This window comes from Hippopotamus amphibius, chromosome 12, assembly GCF_030028045.1.
Source record: "Hippopotamus amphibius kiboko isolate mHipAmp2 chromosome 12, mHipAmp2.hap2, whole genome shotgun sequence".
In the NCBI taxonomy this organism is placed as follows: domain Eukaryota; kingdom Metazoa; phylum Chordata; class Mammalia; order Artiodactyla; family Hippopotamidae; genus Hippopotamus; species Hippopotamus amphibius.
Window position 1 is genome coordinate 49,272,438 of NC_080197.1, and position 23,453 is coordinate 49,295,890.

Consider the following 23,453-nt stretch of genomic DNA (forward strand, 5'->3'; position numbering starts at 1 on the left):
TGCTGGACCACCAGGTTAGGAAGCCTGACATGGGGCTCACAACCCTGACTTTAGTGGGTGGACTTCTGCTGTATAACTATTCTTCAGCTTGTGAGCCTGTGACTTCAGGCTATACTACAAAGCTACAGTGATCAACACAGTATGGTACTGGCACAAACACAGAAATATAGATCAATGGAACAGGATAGAAAGCCCAGAGATAAACTACGGTCAACTACTCCATGACAAAGGAGGCAAGGATATACAATGGAGAAAAGGCAGCCCCTTCAGTAAGTGGTGCTGGGAAAACTGGACAGCTACATGTAAAAGAATGAAATTAGAACACTCTTTAACACCATACACAAAAATAAACTCAAAATGGATGAAAGACCTAAATATAAGGCCAGATACTATAAAACTCCTAGAGGAAAACATAGGAAGAACACTCTTCGACATAAACAGCAGCAAGATCGGGACTTCCTAGGTGGCACAGTGGTTAAGAATCCACCTGCCAATGCAGGGGACATAGGTTCGATCCCTGCTCCAGGAAGATCCCACATGCCACGGAGCAGCTAAGCCTGTGTGCCACAACTACCGAAGCTCGCTCGCCTACAGCCCGTGCTCTGCAACAGGAGAGGCCACTGCAATGAGAAGCCCACACACCACAATGAAGAGTAGCCCCTGCTTGCTAGAGAAAGCCCATGTACAGCAACAAAAACCCAACACAGCCAATAATAAATAAATAAATAAATAAATAAATAAATAAGCAAATAAATTTATATTAAAAAAAACAGCAAGATCTTTTTTGATCCACCCCCTAGAGTAATGGAAATAAAAACAAAAATAAATGGGTCCTAATGAAACTTCAAAGCTTCTGCACAGCAAAGGAAACTGTAAGCAAGATGAAAAAGCAACCCTCAGAAAGGGAGAAAATATTTGCAAACAAATCAACAGACAAAGGATTAATCTCCAAAATATATAAACAGTTCATCCAGCTCAATATCAAAAAAACAAACAACCCAATCAAAAAATGGGCAGAAGACCTAAATAGGCATTTCTCCAAGAAGACATACGCATGGCCAAGAGGCACATGAAAAGCTGCTCAACATCACTAATTGTTAGAGAAATGCAAATCAAAACTACAATGAGGTATCACCTCACACCAGTTAGAATGGGCATCATCAGAAAATCTGCAAACAGTAAATGCTGGAGAGGGTGTGGAGAAAAGGGAATGCTCTTGCACTGTTGGTGGGAATGTAAATTGATAGAGCCACTATGGAGAACAGTATGGAGGTTCCTTGCAAAATCTACAAATAGAGTTACCATATGACCCAGCAATCCCACTTCTGGGCATGTACCCAGAGAACACCATCATTCAAAAAGACACATGCACTCCCATGTTCATTGCAGCACTATTTACAATAGCCAGGACATGGAAGCAACCTAAATGTCCATCAACAGATGAATGGATAAAAAAGATGTGGTACATATATACAATGGAATATTACTCAGCTGTAAAAAGCAATGAAACTGGGACATTTTTAGAGACATGGATGGACTTAGAGACTGTCACACAGAGTAAAGTGAGTCAGAAAAAGAAAAACAAGTATCGTATATTAACACATATATGTGGAATATAGAGAAATGGTACAAATCAACCAGTTTGCAAGGCAGAAATAGAGAGACAGATGTAGAGAACAAACATATGGACACCAAGTGGGGAAAGCAGGGAGGGTTGGTGGGGAATGAATTGGGAGATTGGGATACCAAATTGTATACTCTAAATATATGCAGTTTATTGTATGTTAACTGTATCTCAATAGAAGTTCTTAAAAAGGAATGGAAAGAGATTCACTAGGAAAATGCTAATAAAAAGGTGGATATAACAGTTTTATACTAAAAAAAAAATGGAGGGCAATGGAGCCCTGCGGTTATGGGACAGATCCCGGGAGTGGAGGCATTAGAGTCAGAACAGCAACTGGGGGCTCTGAGTTCTGGGGTTTCACAGCTTGGGAGCAAAGCAGCTGTGCCCAGGGGAACCAAGTTTATGCTGGGAAAGAAGAATATAGGCTTGGTGTGGAGAATCCTGATGTCCCCGTGGTCTGGGCACACAGAGCTCCAACTGGCTGGAAGAAAGACGGGGAGCTAGAAGGTTGTCAGAGAACAGCGCAGACACCTGGATCAGTGTGGGGTCTCCCAGGCATGGAGGCCCAAACACTGCTGCAGGGATAGTGCCAAGGGGACTCAAACATGGGGAGGGGGTAGGAAAGGTGCGTTTTATCATTTTATTATCATATATGGCAGTTTTACATTCACTTGGTATTGAGCATCTAATAGCTCTTTAAGAAGAACTCTTTCTACTCTGCCAGCTCCCAAGAGAAACCCTTTTCAACAATTTGAGCTGTCCCAACCCCAAACCCCAAACTTCACGAATTCTTTTATTTTATGCTGCTGTGCTCATGTCTCTTCCCTGAGTGCTTGTATTTGTACTTTTGCCTCTTGTGCATAGACATGATTTATTCATTAAATTTTTTAATCTGAAATTTTTGTTCAATTTTTGTAACTTGCTTTGTGGACTCACTTTTCTGTTGAGTTTTCTTTCTAAGCCATTTTTTTTTTAATTTGGTAATTTTGATTAAATCTTTGGGTCATTCCTTTCTGATAACTCATCGTCTCTACATCTCTTTTTAAGAATTCATATTGATAACTGTCCATGGCTATGTCCCAGGCTCTTATATATCTTCTTACAATTCTCATAAAAACTACAAGTTTTTACATGTAGTTATTCCTCATTTTAAATAAAATATCTATTATAAATGAGAGGTTATATAAAATTTATATGTAATGTATGCAGTGTACTAATAAAGTAAATACCAGTGTACCCATCTCAACAACAGTACCATTTTTTTTTTGAGGTCTTCTCTGTGCCACCAACAATTATATCTCCCCGTTCACCGTAAGGGTAATCACTATCCTGAATTTTGTTTAGTGATCATTTGCTTTTCTTTATAGATTTTTTTAACAATTGTTTGTATGCTCAAAAAATTTATTAAATAGTTTTACATGTTCTTCAAAATATTTGTATTTTTACACTATGTGTCTGTTCCAGTTAACCATGACCAAGTGGTATAACTAACAATCCCAAAATTCAGTAGCATACAGCTATCAGCAATTCTGTCTTGTTATACCTCCTGGGGTTGGTTGGGTTTGACGGAGCCAGGTGCAGCTGGTTCGCAGTTTGGGTCCAGACCTGCTCCATGAGTCTCCCATTCTCCTAGGAAGGACCAGGGTCTTTCTGAAGCCTGCTCTTCACCAGGCAAAAGGCAGGAGCACAAGAGAGCAAGCCCCACCAGGCAAACACTTTTAGCATTAGCTTATGTCTTGCCCACCTACATCCCAGTGGCCAAAGCAATCACAAGACTTAGCTTGAAATTCAGAGGTGAGGAATTCCTCTCTGCCCACCACGAGGCATCAGGAAAGGTGCAGATCTGTAACACAGCAGCAGGAGATCACAAATGGAGGCTATAACTCAATCTACCACAATGACACAATTAGGTTATATAATTCCATCTAGGAACATGTAGCTGTACTTTTCAGGTAGTGCTCAGTTAAGATGTACAATGAAGATTACTTCATTGTAATGATTGTAATGATGCTTCCATGATGCTCTTTATGGATATTTGAGGTTTATTAACACACTCATTGCTGCTTTGAGTGCTTGTACATGTCTCCTGGGGCAGGTGTGTGAGAATTGCTCAATATTAAGCCACCGTATAGCAAAATTACCAAAAACTTTGAAATAAAGCAAAAAAGATGATTGTATGACTTTTAAGTAGCATTCTAAGAGCATTTTTGTTAAGCATCCTGGAGATCATCTAACTTTTTCAGGGATGCAACTTCGTTGACTTATTAATAATTAATTTTATGGTGAACTTTTATAACTTAGTACAGGTAGAGGTGAACTTGTAGGAAAATGGTAAGTTGTGTTGATTTTTGTATTTGGTCAAGATGATAATCCTGAAGGTTGCAGTTTTATTGTCCTTTGGAACAATAACATTTTGTATTCTATTAAGCAATTTTTCTTCTACATACATCCCAGTTTCACATAGCCTCATTAAATTAGTTTTGTCACTCTTCTGCTTTCTTCATTAAGGAATTTTAAATAACACTTTGACATATGCTCACCATCTATTTATATGAGAAGAGTTTTTTTTTTCCCCTACTGAAGCCTTTTATTCTGAATTTGTTCATGCTTAAGGAAAACAGCTTTGCCCATAACTCATTGTGCCCTGGACTTATGACACCAACTTGTAATTGGCTAATTAGGATCGAAGAGAACTGAATTCTTCTTTGGTCTATTCAGTTGATAAATGGCACTGAATTGATTTCTTTGATATAATCTTTAACAAGAACTCATAAGTCACATTAATTATGCCCCAAGAGATGAGGGACCAGTGGTAATTCATGTGGGCACATCTGAAAAGATCTGTCAGCTTTCTGTCCTGCTCTAGCCAGATTTTTTGGAAAACCTTGGGGAAAGATTGAAGTTTCCCACCAATCTGAGACTGCACGCGAGGTTTTACAACATTCACTGGGAAAAACAAGATTCCCAACATGGCATCCCACAGATGTCCACAGATAAAATCATTTTAAGAACCAACAACAAAGACTGTCCTTTATTATGGTATGTTTATGGTAATTGCATGGAGATAGTAATTTCAAGAAGTTTCTGCTTCAAAGGACTCAGACCCTCATCCAATATAACAAAAATTTATACAACATTTAATGTATAAAAGCTCCTTTCGGTTAAGGGACAATACTAGGAAACTCATTAATTTAATGACACCAGAAGTGTTTGTCTCAGAAAAGTTTGCCAAATCCATTTCTTGGCTCTCTCATTGGTAAGAAAATCCCCTCTGATACTCAGCACAAGATGAGTGTATTTCTACATCAGATGCTGAAGCCTAGATTCCGGGTCCAAGCTGATGGTGGCCACTGGTCCTCGGGGCTTCAAATTCTGCTCCTGCTGCTGCGTAGCCTCTTCCTGGGCTGGGTTACTGCTGCCGCCCCAGCCGTAAAACTGCACTGTTCATTGCTGTTCTTCCGCATTCAAAACCTCCTAGGAGGACAGCTGCCAGGAGCCCAGTGCGCCGCTCCACGTCCTGCCATGTACGTCCCCTCGGGTCACCATCCACTGTCACCGCGCAATGATTACCCACAAATAGTCCTCCAGGGCCCGGGACCCTGGAGATTCCGCCTTGTGGGGGGCAAGGACTTCAAGCAGCCTCTCGCCATTTCCTGGAAGCAAGGCTGCTATAGCTAATTCTGTGGGGGAAATGCCAGCAATATGACGCACTAGGAACCTCAGAACAAAACCAGGGGTTGCACACACAACGACTCTCGCAGTAGCCAGATCTGAACAGAAAATCTGGTCTCCTCTGGTGACAGAGGAAGGGAACTTCAGCCATACAAGATGGATTTAGCCTCTGAACCTACACATAGGAGGCACCCAAAGACAGGAGCGCCATGCCCTGTACTGCCTCACCTGCCCCAGCTCTGCCTCCAGGTTCATCACAAACCAGCACAACAGCCCAGCAGCCTCGACTCCTCTGGAAACAGCTCCAGCTTTAACAATGCCTTGGAGTCAAAGACGGCAGCCAGCCGGCAGGAGATTAACGGCAGAGCCTGGGATCATTCCCAGCTTCCAGGCGGACTCGCCATCGACAAAGATTCTGAAGTGTACAAGATGCTCCAGGAGAAACAGGAGTTAAATGAGCCTCCAAACCAGTCCACTTCGTTCCTCGTTTTGCAGGAAATCCTGTGTCTCAGGAGAAGGGGATCCCAACCAACCCTCAGGACTCAGCTGTGTCGAGGCTCCAGTCACAAGAGCGGCTGCGTAAGCTGGAAATGCCAGAAGTTGCCTGTGTTTGTGAAGCTGCAGGACCATCACCACCACCCTGAGTGTTACATGTGCACCGACTGTGGCACCAAGCTGAAACAGAAAGGCCATTTCTTTGTGGAGATCAGATCTACTGTGAAGAGCATGCCCAGGTGCAGGTCGCTCCATCCAAGGGCTCCTACCACATGATCACTACGCTCCCCAAGTGCTCTGGCAGCTCTGCACCCACACTGTTCTCCAGCCAGCACCTGCTGCGTCCTGTCCTCTGAAAGCTCTGGCCTCTCTTTTCTGGAAAGTTGTCACTTACTTTGGTTTTATCCCTGCTCATTAAAAAAGTCGAGACCCCCTTTGCTAGCTGCCTCACACTGGCTGTGTGTTGCCCACTTTTATAATCAAAGGGAGATGGTTTTGTTCGGTGTCCGCTTGCCAGAGTCACTGTGTCTCCTCTTCACCTCCATTCATCTCTGCTGCAAGTGGACATCAGCCAAATTTGAACCAAACTGAATTTAATATGTCTGACAATGATTTCATTTTTACTCTATAAATTAACAGACTTCAAAAACAAACAACCCACCCCAAAAAAAACACACAAAAAACCCCCAAACCTCCAAGCAAGCCAATGTGCCTCGTCCTGTGCTCATCTGTTGGTGATCAGTCGCGGGCAACCCTTCACTCGTCTGCAGCACTGGGACGGATGCTGCTCTGGGTCCAATACCCTGCAGTGGGTCTGCCGTCCAGTTCTCTCAGGGTTGTTCACTCCCAGCGGTGAGCCAGGGAAAAGGGGTCCCGGCCTTCAAGGACCTCAGGCTCCCGAGATGGTAGCAGCCCTGCTGGACAAAGGTGTATGTGGTCCTTGAGCCTCAGTCACATGGCCCCAAGACTCTGACACCGGGCCATGGAGCCTGCCTTGAGGCCCACGTGGACACAGCCATCGGCTGCCCACCCAACCCCCTTGCTTCCCAAGAACGTTGTTCAGAGATTAGAAAGGCTCTGGCTCCTTTGCCCTCGCCACCTGCTGACAGGCCTAGAAGGACACACCACCCACCTCCAAGATACCTACAGTGAAGAGAAATGCTGTTTAACAGGACCAAGAAGGCCAAAAAAAAAAAAGAGAGAGAGAGAAAGGACATTGCTGAATTCATTTCGGAAAAGCATGGGCACCAAGCCTCGATAAATACTCTCTAATTCCAAGTCATTTCAGCACCTTGAAAGCCTGATATGTGCTTGTAAATTTGTCGTGATGCTTGTGGTCTTCAAGCAATGTTTGAACTCTTTCCAGTGGAGTGAGAATTGCTTCTGTTGAGCCTGCAAGTATTGCTGCCAGGCTTCAGGTTACAAACTCTGGGGAACAGAGAAGGCAAGATAAATCCTTATAGAGACCAAACATAAGTGCCAGTGTAGCTGTCTTTTGCATTAATAGGGGAAGGATTCTGGGATACACGTTTCCAAATCCATCCCTCCTCAACTGAAGTACCGCCCCCCCAGGTTTTGATTCCAGCAGCTGTCATGGGAAAGAGGCCCATTGGAATGGGAAATGCGGTTGCTACATTGTTGAAAGCTCAAGGCAGCCACACAAGTAATGCTTCATTTGAGCAGCATTTGCAATATGAGGTGATATATCTCGTTTTGAAGACCATAGGATTGGTGGCCTCTTTTCATGAGCTTCTGAATTTATGTTGCTTAAGATCCTTCTTCTTCAAGATGGATTTATTTTTTAACCCATTACCGCAGGCACTGGACTCCACACCTGATAGCAGCCTGCCCACTGGTAGGGCAGCCCAGGAGCCCTGTAGCCAACACTGGCAACGAGAATCATGGATGTGTGTGTGTGTGTGTGTGTGTGCGCGCGTGTGTGCGCGCGTGCTTTTTTGGCCATGCAGCATGGCTTGTGGGCTCTTAGTTCCACAAACAGGGATCAAACCCTGGCCCCAGCAGTGAAAGTGCTGAGTCCTAACCACTGGAAACCAGGGAATTCCCCAGAATGATGTTTTTAAACACCTTGAGAATGCCACTTTGCAGTACCTGTGCCTGACACTGCCACCTGGTATACTCTGTTTGAAAGACAGTCATTGCTTGTTATTGGGTTCTAGTGGACACTGAAAAGCTAAAAAAAGTAACAGCAGGTAGTACTACACCCTGACATCTCTATCCTGAGATGGGTCAGAAATAAGAACACCAACAAAGTGGGTATTGCCCAACAAGCCTGCATTACTCGTGGAAGTGGTGTATTCAGGAAATTAAACCAGGCGCTAATGACATCTTACAGCTACTTGAAAGAGTGCCCACTCATTGGCCAAACATGGCTATCTCACATGCAGGGTCTGTGCCAGCCCCTCCAGCTTCTTCTGGGCTTTGGTACAACCCAGTTTACTGAGGCTCCTTGGGCCTGGTTCACAGACAGATGGGCTATGTTAAAGGATGATGGGGTATACCCAAATAAAACTGCTTAAAACTCTGCCTGGTAAAGGGAACTCTGCTCAATGGGGGGAGCTGCAGACGGTGATGCTTGCCTGGAAACCCCCACCCCCACCCCCACCAATGCACCTTGTCATATTTTCATTGACTCTGAGGCAATGACCATGTGGTGGAACAACTAGATGAAAAAGTCTCACCTTCTGTGGGGACAAACCTTATGGCAACAAGACCCAGCCTCCCGTCTGTGACCTGTGTGGATGCCAAAGAGAAAGGACCCTTCAATGATGAACATCCTTGGAATCCACAAGCTTGTCAGACCTGTACTTCCAGTTAGCAGGTGCCTCTAAAGGATGGAATGGGCCCCCTGAGAGGAGAAGCTGACCAAAATCACTAACAGCAGGCTCAGCTCTCAGGGAGCATGCCCTTCACAAGACACTTTGAGGTGTAAATGCAGCAAGTCCTGGAAACAGCACCTCCTATTTACATAGAATGTCAGTCAGGTTGGCGGATGGAGGAGGCCCAGACTGCCAGTAAGATGCCCAAACCGCATAGTTAACCCTTCTTGCTCTACCTCCCGTGCTTACCTCTGGGAACCTGGGCTACTGGAATTTCAGGCTAGCAAAAAAGAGCCGGGGGTGGGTGACTCTAATCTGGTGCTGCTTTTCCTACCTGGCTACACTTGTTGAACTGAGGCAATTATGCCCATGATGCTGATCAGGAACAAGAGGTGGAAATATTCCACCACAGCTCCTAAGGCGGTCCCGTTGTGACCACACGTCAGGAGGTGAGAGACATTTTCTAGGACAGTACGAAGTGTGTAGACTGCTGAGCCACATCAAGATGAGTCTGAGTTTATGGTGTGGTTAAGACACGGGAAGAGTTCTTCAAGCGTGATGGAGTGATGGATGCAGGGACCCATCCTTCTGATTACCTGGCTGTGGGAAGGATGGCTGACAGGAAGAAGACTCTATAGAGCCTTGGATGTCAGGGTGGAAGGGAGGTACATAATCTCACTCTGAGCTATTTGTCCGCAGGGAATTTGGCCAATTTAACCCAGATTGCCACCGCTACCCTCAAATATGCTAGCCAATGTTGAATCTTCATCAGAAAACTTCCAATAGCTACTGACACCAGAAAGGAATAGCCTCCACTTGAAACAACAGAACGAAATTGACTTTGTGGACACTGATATTATTGGCAGACTTTTTTTGTACATTTCTCATTGACTACTGATTCTTCTAAATTCTATAGCATGAGTGTACTGATGTGTCTTGGGCAACACTGGAAAAGAGGGCTATGCTAGTGTGAGTAAGTTAACCATGTCATAAACCCAGGTGCAGCATGAGGTGTTGGCAACCTGCCCCCTCTTGCCCCCCCCCACCCCCCGCCACAACACACACACCACAGTACCTGGCCAGCAGGAAGTCCGCGGCAATGTGATTGTCCATTATCCATTACTTAGAGCATGTGATGGGATGGGCTTTGCTACCAAGAATTCCTGTTGAATGTGTAAAAGGCCAAAGTGTATGGACATGTAGGGGCATGACTCCACCTGGGCACCCTGGCAACCTTGCATATATCAATATAAGCCTCACAGGCAAAGGCTTGAAGTGCAGGTACTCTAACTTCTGCCAGAATACCTTGTGGTCCCTGGAACACAAGAGCATGGAAGGTCTGAGAGAGCTGCTCTGGGTCATTTCCTACTCACTTCCCTATGTTCCCTGAAGGTTGCCACTGCCTCTGGGGTTCTGAGGAGGTTCGAGGCTTCCTGTCGCATCCACCACCACCCCTCAGAAGAGAGCTGCAGAATACGAAATGGCTTAGCTGCTGTCTAGAATTGGCTCCTCAGCGGTGGGGATCCCCCAGCCTGTGCCTTGCCTTTTTTGGTGTGTATGCTTGACAGATGAAAGCCCCTTCAACTTCCCCTCCCTACTAACAAGTCAGACAGCATCACTCAGGGAACTCCATAGATTAATGCCACAGTCCAAGACTTGAAAGAAGCAGGGATGGTGATATCTATCACATTTAAACTTACCAGTTTGGCCTGTACAGAACTCAAATGAATTTTGGAGATTGACTGTGGGTTATCATTAACTGAGGCAGCAACTCTAGTTGTGACTACAAACTTAGATTTAAAACTTTTACTGGAGGGACTTCCCTGGTGGTCCAGTGGCTAAGACTCTGTGCTCCTAATGCAGGGGGCCCAGGTTTGATCCCTGGTCAGGGAAGCAGATCCCACATGCTGCAACTAAAGATCTCACAGGCCACAATGAAGATCCCACATGCCACAGCTAAAACCCAGCACGACAGCCAAATAAATACTTTAAAAAATAAGAAATTTTTACTGGAGCAAATCAGCATGCCCCCTGGAACTTGATACGTAGCTCCTAACACAGCTAATGCCTTTTTGTTTTTCATCTCATCTTGCAGGGACCACTAGAAAAATTGCTTTTACCTATCAGGGGTCACAGCATATCTTCACAGCACCGTGTGGCTAGTTCTGTTCTTTTCTCTGCCATATTATAGTCTATAGAGATATTGACTTGACATTCCACAAAACGTAACACTGGTCCACTGTATTAAAATGATGAGCAGGAAGAACTTTAGATGCCTTTATTAAGACACATGTGAACCACATTATGGGAGATACAGCAAATGAAAATCCAGGGACTTGCCACCTGAGTGTAGTTTCCAGGGGTTCAGTAGTCTGTGGCAGGTAGAGATATCATCCAAGGCAAAAGAGCAGGTTCCACACCTTGTACCACCTAGCATGAACAAAGGTACATAATTCTCAGTAGACCTTTCTGGAATTGATAGGCAACATATATCACATGTGAGTGAACTGTCTCGACCCATCTACAGAGTTGCTCATGAAGAGGCCAGTTTCAAGTTAGACCAGAGAAAGTTGAGGTTCTGTGGTACGTCCAGGCTGTAGTACCAGCTGCTCTACAACCTGGTGCTTATGCTCCAGCAGGTCCAATGACACTCAAAGTGTGGCAAATAGAGCTGATGTTTGGAGCTTCTCACAAGCATGAACAAGAGGACAGCAGCTTGATTTATGGGCTTGTGTAAGAAAATATCCTCTTCTGGAGATAACTGCTCTCTTTTTGAGAGTAGCTTCTGGTTTGCTACTGGGCCTTGGTAGATTCTGAACTCCTAACTCCAGAACATCAGGGAAATCTGTGGCCTGAACGTCCCATCATGAACACACCTGGCCGTAAGTTTGAGCACGTGCAGCAGCAAGTAAATGCCATCAAAAGTGAATGGCATATAAGAGATCAAGTTTAAGTTGGGAAAATATGAGTAGTTGCATGAGCAGGTGGCTCAGACTCCTTTGACATGAACTCTTGTTGCATTGTCTGCTCTCTTTCACTCCATGCCTATGGCCTCATGAAGTGTTCCTTGTGACTGAGGAAAGCACTTGAGACTGGTCTACATCTGGGTCTGCACAATTAGCTGGTAATACACAAAAGTGCCCAGCTGTTAGCCCTGCAGGTGTGACCCTGAAGCACAAAGGATTTGCCTTCCTTGCCTGTAATGCTTCTGCCAGCAACACCACCTGTAGACTCACAGGATGCCTTATGCACTTTCATGGTAATTTACCCATTGTTGTATCTGATCAAGGAGCTCAAGTCACAGCAAAAAATGTTCAGCAATGCACTCATGCCCATGGCATTAACTCTTCTTATCGCACACCCCATCACCTGTAAGTGTCTGGCCTAACTGAAAGGTGGAATGGCTTAGATTCAGTGTAGTATCTGTTGAGAGAGGATGGGCTCTGTTTAACAGTTTCAATAGTATATACTTTGTGTCAGAGACAATTATATGGTGTGATCTCCCCATGGCCAGAGTATATTGCTCTGTGAGTGAGGAATAGAGTTGGATGTGGCTCCTGTGACAGTTACATCCCGTAACCCATTTGCAGAGTTTTTGCATTTGGTCCCAGCAGCTTAGAGTTATGCTAGTTTAGAGGGTTAGCCCTTGAGGGATTAATACTGGAGGACATAGCAATTATGAGACTTCTATCTGAATATTTTACCCTCTCTGTTCCATTGAACCAACAAAAAGTGATTACTGTCCAGTGTAATCGATCCTGAGGGGAAGGGGGGTTGCTGCTACCCCAGTGAGGGCAAGGAGGGCTGTGTTAGGAACCCAGGGGAGTCTCTGGAGTGCCTCTTTGTGCTTCTGTTCTCAGTTGTAAAGGTTAAAGGAAAACCACTGCAACTAAAAGGTGGCAGGATTGAGGATGCAGACCCTTTGGGAACACAGTTTTGGATCACTGCACTCGACACAGCGCTGAGACTAATTGAGGCTCTGAGTGAGAGCAGGGCAAGTATAGAACAAGTAGTGAAAGAAGGAAGCTACAGAGTGTAATCAGGACAAATTATAGGAACAAGTATGACAATAGCTTTGCATATTTTTTCTTTGCTTGTCATATGTATGTGTTGATAGTATATATTTATCATTTTGCTCTTTTCTCTCCTACCACTGTTTTACAAATATACAAATTATTGGCATCTAATTTTTTTCCTTTTTTAAATTTTTAATTAAATTTTTTTTTATTTTATGTTGGAGTATAGTTGATTAACAACATTTTGTTAGTTTCAGGTGTACAGCAGAGTGATTCAGTTATATACATGTGTCTATTCTTTTTCAAATTCCTTTCCCACTTAGGTTATCACGGAGAGTTGAGCAGAGTTCCCTGTGCTATTCAGTAGTTCCTTTTGGTTATGTATTTTATTTATTTTTTTTAATTTTATTTATTTATTTATTATTTTTGGGGGGGTACACCAAGTTCAATCATCTGTTTTTATACACATATCCCCGTATTCCCTCCCTCCCTCATCTCCCCCCCCACCCTCCCTCGAGTCCCCCCCACCCTCCCCGTCCCACTCCTCTAAGGCATCTTCCATCCTCGAGTTGAACTCCCTTTGTTATACAACAACTTCCCACTGGCTATCTATTTTACAGTTGGTAGTATATATCTGTCTGTGCTACCCTCTCACTTCGTCTCAGCTTCCCCTTCACCCCCCTCCCCCTCCCAAACCTTGAGTTCTCCAGTCCATTCTCTGCATCTGCGTCCTTGTTCTTGTCACTGAGTTCATCAGTACCATTTTTAGTTTCCGTATATGTGAGTTAGCATACAATATTTGTCTTTCTCTTTCTGATTTACTTCACTCTGTATGACAGACTCTAGGTCTATCCACCTCATGACATATAGCTCCATCTCATCCCTTTTTATAGCTGAGTAATATTCCATTGTATATATATGCCACATCTTCTTTATCCATTCATTTGTTGATGGGCATTTAGGTTGCTTCCATGTCCTGGCTATTGTAAATAGTGCTGCAATAAACATTATGGTACAAGTTTCTTTTGGGATTATGGTTTTCTTTGGGTATGTGCCCAGTAGTGGGATTACTGGATCATATGGTAGTTCTATTTGTAGTTTTTTAAGGAACCTCCAAATTGTTTTCCACAGTGGCTGTACCAACTTACATTCCCACCAACAGTGCAGGAGAGTTCCCTTTTCTCCACACCCTCTCCAACATTTGTTGTTTCCAGATTTTGTGATGATGGCCGTTCTGATCGGTGTGAGGTGATACCTCATTGTGGCTTTGACTTGCATTTCTCTGATGATGAGTGATGTTGAGCATCTTGGTTATGTATTTTAAATATAGCAGTGTGTACATGCCAATCCCAAACTCCCAATATATCCCCCCCCCCCCACCATTTTTCTCCCCTGGTAACCATAAGTTCATTCCTTATGGCTATGAGTCCATTTCTGTTTTGTAAATAAGTTTGTATCTTTTTTTTTTAAGATTCTGCATATAAGCAATATCATCTTTATCTGACTTACTTCACTTAATATGATAATCTCCAGGTCCATCCATGTTGTGGCAAATGACATTATTTCATTCTTTTTATGGGTCAGTAATATTCCATTGTATATATGTACCACATCTTTATCCATTGATCTGTCAGTGGACATTTAGGTTGTTTCCATGTCCTGGCTATTGCAAACAACGCTGTAATGAACATTGGGATGCATGGATCTTTTCAAACAATGTTTTTCTCCAGATATATGCCAAGGAGTGGGATTACTGCATCATATGGTAGCTCTATTTTTAGTTTCTTAAGGAATCTCCATACTGTTCTCCATAGTGGCTGCACCAATTTACATTCCCACCAAAAGTGTAGGAAGGTTCCCTTTTCTCCACACCCTTTCCAGCATTTATTGTTTGTAGACTTTTTGATGATGGCCTTTCTGACTGGTGTGAGGTGACATCTCATTGCAGTTTTGATTAGCATTTCTCTAACAATTAGCTATGCTGAGCATCTTTTCATGTGCCTGTTGGCCATCTGAATGTCTTCTTTGGAAAAACGTTTATTTAGGTCTTCTGCTCAGTTTTTAATTTTTTTTTCTTTTTGATATTGAGCTGTTTGTAAATTTTGGAGATTAATCCCTTGTTGCATGGTTTGAAAAATATTTTCTCCCATTCTGTGGATTGTCTTTTCATTTTGTTTATGGTTTCCTTTGCTGTGCAAAAGATTTTGAGTTTAATTAGGCCCCATTTGTTTTTATGTTCATTACTCTAGGAAACAGATCAAAAAAGATATGGCTGCAATTTACGTCAGAGTGTTCTGCGTATATTTTTCTCTAAGAGTTTTATAGTATCCAGTCTTACATTTAGGTCTTTAATCCATTTTGAGTTTATTTTTGTGCATGGTGTTAAAGAATGTTCTAATTTCATTTTTTTTACATGCAGCTGTCCAGTTTTCCCAGCACCATTTATTGAAGAGACTGTCTTGCATCCATTGCATAGTCTTGCCTCCTTTATCATAGATTAGTTGACCATAGGTGTGTGGGTTTATTTCTGGGCTTTCTATCCTGTTCCATTAATCTATATTTCTGTTTTTGTGCTAGTACCATACTGTTTTGATGACTGTAGCTTTGTAGTATAGTCTGATTCTACCAGCTCTGTTTTTTCTTTCTCAAGATTGCTTTGGCTTGAAATTTAAATTTATGACTTAGTCTTCAGGTAACAGAATATTCTGTGGAACCATGATGAATTCTGAAGAATAATTAATGTAGTCAGCAGTATATATAGTGACTGTTGGAACTGTGCATTTCCTTATTTTGGAGAGAGCGTGAAATGTCTCCAGATATACAGAAGAAAGCTGTATTTTGTTTGGTGGAAATATACATTTGTTACATTGTTTTATGTAAGCTCTAACATGTGTTGAAGGGTGCACATGGAAACTCAGCAGCCAAAAGGGTGGGTAAGTGTCGCTTTCCTTTCTCCTTGTAGCTGAATTTACTTTCTAAGGGGCAGAGTCTGCTTCAGACTTAATCCCTCACAGCAAATTTTGAGAAATATGTTCACCATGTTGACTCAAAATATTCAAATCATATACAAGCATACATTCAGAAATGCAGTTTTCTACCTGCTCGCTTGGCAGTGTGGAGGTTGGGTACGTGGGAAGAACACCAGAGACAGGAGAGAGCAGAGCAGGGAGGTCGAGTCAGAAGCAGCAGAGTCACCAACCACGATGTTCTTTTTACAAGTGGGACTCAGAGCCTCATGGTTGGGAGAACTGCCGAGGCTGTGCAGAGCCAAGAGAGAGCTGAGAAGGGAATGGCTGCAGAGATGAAGGGGACCAGGAAAGGGGGCCTTGACCACACAGTACCTCTCCTTGGAATGCTCTTCTCCCCACCCCCTTTAAAACATGCCATTTCATCTCCAAAGATCACATCTCTCCCAGGAAGGCTGCACTGATTTCAGTGGTCTGTGCCAGTCATCTTCTCTAGACTCCCTCCCTGTGTACTCACTCCTCTCCCACACTGTGGCCACACTCTCTCTCTGGTTAGAGCCAATTATTGTTTCCTTCTCTGGCTCATCCAGTGATCTGTGAGCTCCTAAAGGAAAGGAACAGAGTCTTGCCTTTGCCTTTTATCCTCAATATCAGGCATATAGGAAACCACACACGGGAGACAGGTCCATTTATATGTGTTTGGTTAGTGAATGACTTCAGAAGTGCAGAATGGGCATTTGATTGTACCTTTGCAGAGCAGTTCTTGGAGATTCCCCAGGTGGACACCAGTGATGGAAGTGAAGCTCTCCAGGCAGAAGAAGCCCATATGCCTACCATCCTGCCAAGTGAGGAGTGGTGGTGCAATCTTGGAAGCTGTCATGGGGCCAGGAGATGGAGTCATGCTTATGAGGCCTCTCTCCCAAACCACAGCAAACACTCTGCTAGAATTTGCGAAGAGTATGATCTTTGTGAGCTCTCATGGACTGAATTTAAGGAACGTGTGTCCTCTGAGCCCCATCTTCAAAGTGATGTTGTCATGAGACCATTCCTTTTTGCTCTGATAGGGTGCATTTCTCACCTGCACTGTGGTCCAGGACATTCAAGGAGCCATCTCCACCATGTTCCTCTCACTTTGAAGCAGCCCTGGTGAGCCCAGGCAGCCGCAAACACGCAGGGACAGATCAGTAGGAAAGTCAAAAGGGAACCTGGAGGCAGGGGGATTTTTAAGGAAACCTAAGAGCAGGACCCAAACAAGCAGAGATGCTGGAGGCGGGCAGGCCACAGATGGAGACGGGAAGAGGACACGGGATAGCTGGGCATCCTCCGCACAGTCCGTGCGTCGGGATCCCCTCGGCAGGTCTCATTCTCATGGTGAAGCCAGCCCCATGCTGCCGCCGACCGGTAGGGAGAGCAGCCGCTGAGTCTGCATCTACCGGGCTCGGAGGGGTCAGCCGGCGCCTGCCCTGAGCCCTACTGTGGAGACGGAGAGGGGAGGAAATTGGAGTTCTCCTTAGGGGAGGTGTGAAGGGGTTGAAGGGGTCGGGAGCGCCATCTCTCTGAGCCCGTCTCCGTGCTGGACGCAGGTGCTGGCAACCAGCCTCTGGTTTATCCCTCCCCCTCCATTGCCTTAGCCAATCACCGCTCCGCTGGGCGAGAAGTGTGTCACAATGGGACCCTTATGACATCCCTGCAGCCCAGCCTCCCATACCTGTGAAATGCCTCTAGTCCCCGCCCCAGAGGGACCCAACCAGTTATAATCCTTTCTTCTAGCTCTTGCCTCGCTCTCATCCCATCCCACCTCCCTCTGTCCAGGGTCAGGATATGTCAAGAGGTAAAGTTCAAACAAACCGGAACTCCCAGCACATCAGTGAAGTCAGTTCTCCTATTATCACCCTTCTGGGGAGGAGAACAAAGGCACAACGAGGTTAGTTAAACTTCCCCAAGAGCACACAGCCAGCGGGGGCCCAGCCAGCCTTGGAAGTCAGCATCTGATGAGCAGCACATAGAAAATGCAGGTTCTTCAGACTCCTTGCCCTGCCAGCTCTCTCCCCTGTTCTCACGGCTCAGACGAGGAGGAGGAAGAGGAGAAGGCTGAGGCCTGAGAGCACAGCAATGGGCCCAGCAGGACCAGCAGGGGCTGCATCCAGAATCCAGGTTTGTATCTGAGTCCAGGCCCTTTCCTGGTGGACGTGAGGGCTAAGGCCAGGGTGGCAGCAGAGAGGAGCCCTGCTGGCAGAAGTTTCCAGGGGAAGGCAGGAATGCAGAATCTCCCTGGGGTCGGCCCAGTCCTGTCCTGCCCCAGGAGGGAGGCAGTATCTGCCCCACCCCACCCCAACCCCAGCATGGGAGCCTGAACCTGAGACTGCAGGAGGGGCCCAGATCCCCCTTCTGGGATTAGGGAGCCGGCCATGCAGCCACCTTCAGCTGCCTCAGCATCCAAACTGGTCCAACACCTGGGAATTGCCAAAAGGAGAGCGTGAGAGGCCCGAGGGCTTCTGTGGTGTCTGCCGAGCCCCTGCTGGTTCCATCCATGGGTCTTTCCCTGCCTTCCTCATTTTCTGTTCAAAATGAGAGGCTAAGATGGACGGGGCAGGTAGTGGGGAGAGCAGATCTCAGGGCCAGCCCTGAGTTTCCTCTTCTCCCAGGCAGAGGGGCCAGCGTCACCAGCTCATGCAGGAGTCATCTGGGTCCAGCTGCTGGGACACCCCTCTCTCACGGTCCCTTGGAGTCTGACCACTTGGTGCATGCAGCACCATCGAGCACTGGGCAGAGCAGAAGCAGCAAGAACAGCTCTGTCACAGGGCTGCCTGCTGACCGTTACATCTGCAAATCCTTCCCTGCTGTCTGAGCATTAGGTTTTCCCGACATATGAGGAATCTAAAAGATGATATCACAACCAGCAGGTTAACAATAGTTTCATTTTGTTTCCACGACCCTGGTCCCCTAAGGGTCAGGAAAGCAGTGACCATATTTCCATTTTCTAAACTGCAGGGCCGGACTTCCTAGGTGGTGCAGTGCTTAAGAATCCACCTGCCAATGCTGGGGACATGGGTTCGAGCCCTGCTCTGGGAAGATTCCACATGCTGCAGAGCAACTAAGCCCGTGTGCCACAACTATTGAGCCCAAGTGCCACAACTATCAAAGCCCATACGCCTAGGGCCTGTGCTCCACAACAAGAGAAGCCACACAATGAGGAGCCTGTGCACCACAATGAAGAGTAGCCCCCGCTCTCAGCAACTAGAGAAAGTCCGTGTGCAGCAACAAAGACCCAATGCAGCCAATAAATAAAATAAATAAATAAATTAAAAAAAACAAAAAACAAATGATTTTCTCTAAACTGCAGGGCTCATGTCCAGGTGGGGGTTGGGGAGGCTTGCATCTTATGGCCACCTGGGATGGCAAAAATCAGGTATTTTACACGGGAAAACTGGTCCCTAGATGGCAGGAGTGGCCTTTCAGCAGATGTGGAGCTGACGCTCTGACCCAGTCTATGCAGAGCTGAGAGGTGCTGGGGGAGGGCACTGGTGCCCTGCCCTTGTCCCAGGGGAACAGGTCAGCATGTCAGCCACTCCAGTGGCCTCCTTCTTCTCCTGGGCTGCAGAGAGGAGGGCAGAGGTGTGTCTGAACGTGGCCGTGCCTCGGTGTGTCTGCTATGCGTGCACATGAGTGTGTGTGTGTCTGTGGTTTGTGGGCACATGCTCAGCGAACCTCCTCTTAGCTGAGTGCCCAGCTGATTCTCCTCATCAGCTCAGGAAACCATCCTCCTCGTGGGTCCCTAAGTTCTGTGGCCCTGGCCTGTGCCCGGCGTTGGCAGCGCCCGAGGGGCCTCCAGCCTGCCTGTGGCTGTTCTCCCTCCACTTGCTGTCTACCTGAAGACATTCCGCACAGCATCTTCCTGCAGAGGATGGAGGCCAGTAGCTCCATGTGCAGGGATGGCTCCGGCATCACCACAGAACAACAAGCGTCTGTCCTGCCCACAAGACACTCTCTGCCTGCTTCCTTCCTTTACATCATCTGCTGACACGCGTGGGGTGCTCCCCGGCGGCCCGGTGCTGCTCTAAGCCCGTTCCATTGCCCTAACTCCAGAGTCTCCACTCACTCCCAGGCAGAAACACCGTCATCACTCCCACTTTACAGATGAGGAAATGGAAGCACAGAGAGGCGACGTGAGTGACCCAGGCCAGGGGGTCCCTAATGAGGAGCTGGTGTTGGAAGCCAGCAGTCTGGCCCAGAGCTGACTTTGCAACATGTGCTCCCTTCCCCTCTGCGTGGACCATGGGAGCCATTCCAAGAGCTGGGCCAGCTCATTTGGGCCCTGTTTTCACCTCAGATCCATTGGGCGGCTGGGACGAGGGAACAAAGGCATCTAGGATGCAGACCTTGGCCCCAATGTCACCTTCATCTCCTTACCACATTTTCAGACCTAATTCTTAACCCAGAGATTCTGCATCCTGGCCTCTGTGGTCACGGGAGTTCCTGGAGTTGGAGGGAGGCATTTCCCCACAAAAGCCCAAGTGGGTCTGTTTTTCTTTCAATTGAAAGGAACGACCAAAGTGACCGTGGTTTTTATATCATGTGTCTTTGTCTGGTTCAAACAAACTGGAACGGGATGTCTGGCTGACAGCCAGGAGAGGAGCAGGAAGCAGCCCTGGGTGACCTGCCTGAGGGTCCACCCATCGTCTCACCAGACACCCGGGGCTGCGGTGACTCGGGATCTCAGGGGAGAGGCGGGTCCTCCTGGGCACCACGCCCCAGCCCTGAGGCCCCCCAGTGGATCAGCAGGAGGGTGTCCCAGCCCTGGGGACCCCTATGGGAGGATGAGCCTTGGCTGCTTAGAAAGGGACTGTCCTGAATGCACCCAAGGGAGGGGCTGTTCCTGGCATTTAAATCATTTACATATAAGGAAACAAAGGCACAAAGAGGTGACAGCACCTGCACAGGGTGGCCTTGTGGTCATGACAGAACTGGGATGTGGCCCAGGTGTACTCAGGTCCCTGCAACCCACTCTCCAAGGGGGGACAACAGGATGGGCACTTAAGGCTGAACTTGGGCTCAGCACCAGGGCTCCCACCTCAGTCAGGCCTTGGCTCTCATGGCACCTTCGCCTGTGCCCACCAGGAGGAATCTGGTAAAACCAAAATCAAGCTTCAGACCGTGATCTCCAACAGCAACCAGGGTGGGTGCTCTTCTCACTCCCCAGGGGCCCGGCCGCCCCCTCCTCACCCCAACAGCTCAGATACCAGGATCCTGCCCTCATCCCCATGCCCAGAACTCCTCCTCCCACTTCTTCCCAGGTCTCAGCCTGTCCCCAGGCTGCTCCGAAGGTGGCCTGCCCCTGTTCCGTTTACCGGAGGGAGTCCAGCCCTGGGAGATGGCCTGCTCTGGGAGGGGTGCTCATCCTGCCCCATCCCTGCTGTGTGCTCTCACCTCTTACCAGGCAGGTGGGGCCTCTCCTTCCTGGAAGCTCCTCCGCCTGCCCACATGCAGCCAGGTGTCTGCCCTTCTCTGGGCCTGGGGCAGCTCCCATTCTGCCCCTGCGCTGCCTGAACCTCCACCACCTCCCTGACCACAGACATTCCTCAATGGCACTCCTGATGGAGCCTAGATCAACAAATAGTCCTGAATCACTGAGGAGTCTGACAGAGGCTTTGCTGGTTTAACTGATTCTATCTCCAAGGAGCCAACTGCTGGATGATCCTGATTGGCTGAGCCGTGGGGCCAACTGACCAACCGAATGGCCAGCTGCTGCCGGTCAGTGTCACCTCCTGCCTGTCAGGTGCATGGACCCTCGGATCCTGGAGGGGCTGACAGACAGACGGACATCAGGCTGGAGAGGGCTGGATGGGGAACGCCTGGGGTCATCAGCAGCCTCAGCCAGGCTCTGGACCTAAGGCCCTTCCTAGCACAACTCTGCAGCTCCTGCAGTGCTCAGAATCAGATGTGCCTCTGCCAGGTTTCTTAATGTGTGGACCAATGCGCCCACAAAGTCCCTGGAAATACATGCTCCCTTGTGTGAGGAGAGGAGGCATTTGTCATTACCTAGTTCTCAAAGATGACCATTTTAGACCTTAAAGAAGTCAGTAGCCACCTCTCCATGGCAACCCATGAAGAAGGTCAGGAAGATGTCAGAATAAAAGCTCACCAAATTTCATTTTGTTCCCAGAAGCTCAAGGTGGCATGGAGGTACCTTAGGGGGATGCTGCCCTTGGGAAAGAGAAGGGTAAGATGAATTGTGCCCCCACCCCCATTCACATGTGGAAGCTCTGACTCTCGATGTTATGGTATTTGGAGAGCCTTTGGGAGGGGATTAAATTTAGATGAAGTCATGATGGTGGAAACCTCATGATGGAATTAATGCCTTTATAAGAAAAAGCTTCTTCTCTCTGTCTCCATCATATGAGTATACAATAAGAAGGAGGTGGTCATCTTCAAGCCAGGAAGAAATTCCTCACCAGAAACTGAACCATACTGAACCTTGACCTTAGATTTTCCAGCTTCTAGAACGGTGAGAAATAAAATTATACTGTTAAACCATTCAGTCTATGGTATTTTGTTATAACAGTGTGAGCAGATTAAAACACCTTTTACCCTATGTGCTGAAAATTAGCGACCTGCATCTCTTTCCCCCTAATAGCCTATAATTGTTATGTTGAGCAACCAATTAGTTTTGATCAGGCACTGTGGATTTCAGTAATTAATCGAAATAGATTTAAGGTGTTTTAAATAACTTGGGAGCATCTATTTTATTAATAATAGCTCTCCTTTGCTGAGGTTCTGGGTTAAGGATTTAGCAGGGATCATCTTAGTGTTTGCAATCACCTTATGAAGTGGTATACATATTTAACAGATGAGGAAACTGAGTTTCAGAGGTGAAGTGACTTTTCCCAAATAGACCCAGTTAGGGAGAACTAGAGCCAAGGTCAGATTCAAGACTGTGGGCTTCAAAGACCCTGCTATATTCTGCCTCTCTTTTTGCATAGAAACTAGATGCCAATTACAAACGATTACACATGAGTCCCTCCAAGGACAGAGACTGGTGCTCCTTACCAAACACGTTCTGTTTCAACTTTCTCCCAGCTCCCCACACCCACCTCAAATACTTCGGGTAAAGGGAGCCCACCTCTCCATTGAACTCCAGTTGAACTGGCCCTTAGTTCTTTTCTGATCTTGCTACAGCTGTGGCATTATTTATCCAGGAAGGTGTGAACCCAGGCTACAGCAGGAGAGTCAGTGGATATTTGTACACGGCCTGACAGGCTATACACATGGACACATACACAGCTCAGCCTGGGCAAAGGGCAGAGGGTTGCAGGCCTCAGTGGGTAATGCCCAAGGGCCGCACAAGCCTTGAGGATTTGTGGAATCCAGCGCAGTGCTCTCAAGCTTGGGTGTCATATTAACTATCACTTGCTTTGTAACAAATTATCTCAAACTTTGTGGTTTAAAACAACTGCCGTGTATTATCTCTCATAGTTTCTTGGGTCAGGAAGCCAAACCTGTCAGTCAGGGCACAACGGGGACAGTTTGCCTCTGCTCCACAATGTCTGAGGCCTCAGCCAGAAGGCTGGAAGGCTGGGGGCTGGGATCAGCTGAAGGCTCAGGCACTCATATGCCTGGCGGTTGACTCGGGCTGACACCTGAGCGGGGGGTCTTAGCTGGTACAGTCACACGGGGCCTCTCTGTGTAGTCTGGGCTTCCTCACAACAGGATGGCTGGGTTTCAAAAGTGAGCACAAGAGAGAGGGAGCACTCTCGAGACCAGAAAGCACAAGGCAGAAGCTGTATTCTCTTGATGAGCTAACCTTGGAAGTCACATAACATCAGTTCCACTGCACTTCACAGTG

At 46.7% G+C, this 23,453-nt stretch overlaps 1 non-coding gene and 2 pseudogenes across 1 annotated transcript; 2 read left to right on the forward strand and 1 right to left on the reverse strand.

Annotated features, from left to right (window-relative positions):
- Nucleotides 1-4,334: 4,334 nt before the first annotated feature.
- LOC130833983 (mitochondrial nicotinamide adenine dinucleotide transporter SLC25A51-like) lies at nucleotides 4,335-18,366 on the reverse strand (annotated as a pseudogene).
- LOC130832988 (PDZ and LIM domain protein 1-like) lies at nucleotides 4,913-6,147 on the forward strand (annotated as a pseudogene).
- Nucleotides 10,449-10,521, forward strand: TRNAR-CCU (transfer RNA arginine (anticodon CCU)). The gene has a single exon. It is a non-coding gene; the product is annotated as a tRNA-Arg (tRNA).
- Nucleotides 18,367-23,453: the final 5,087 nt, after the last annotated feature.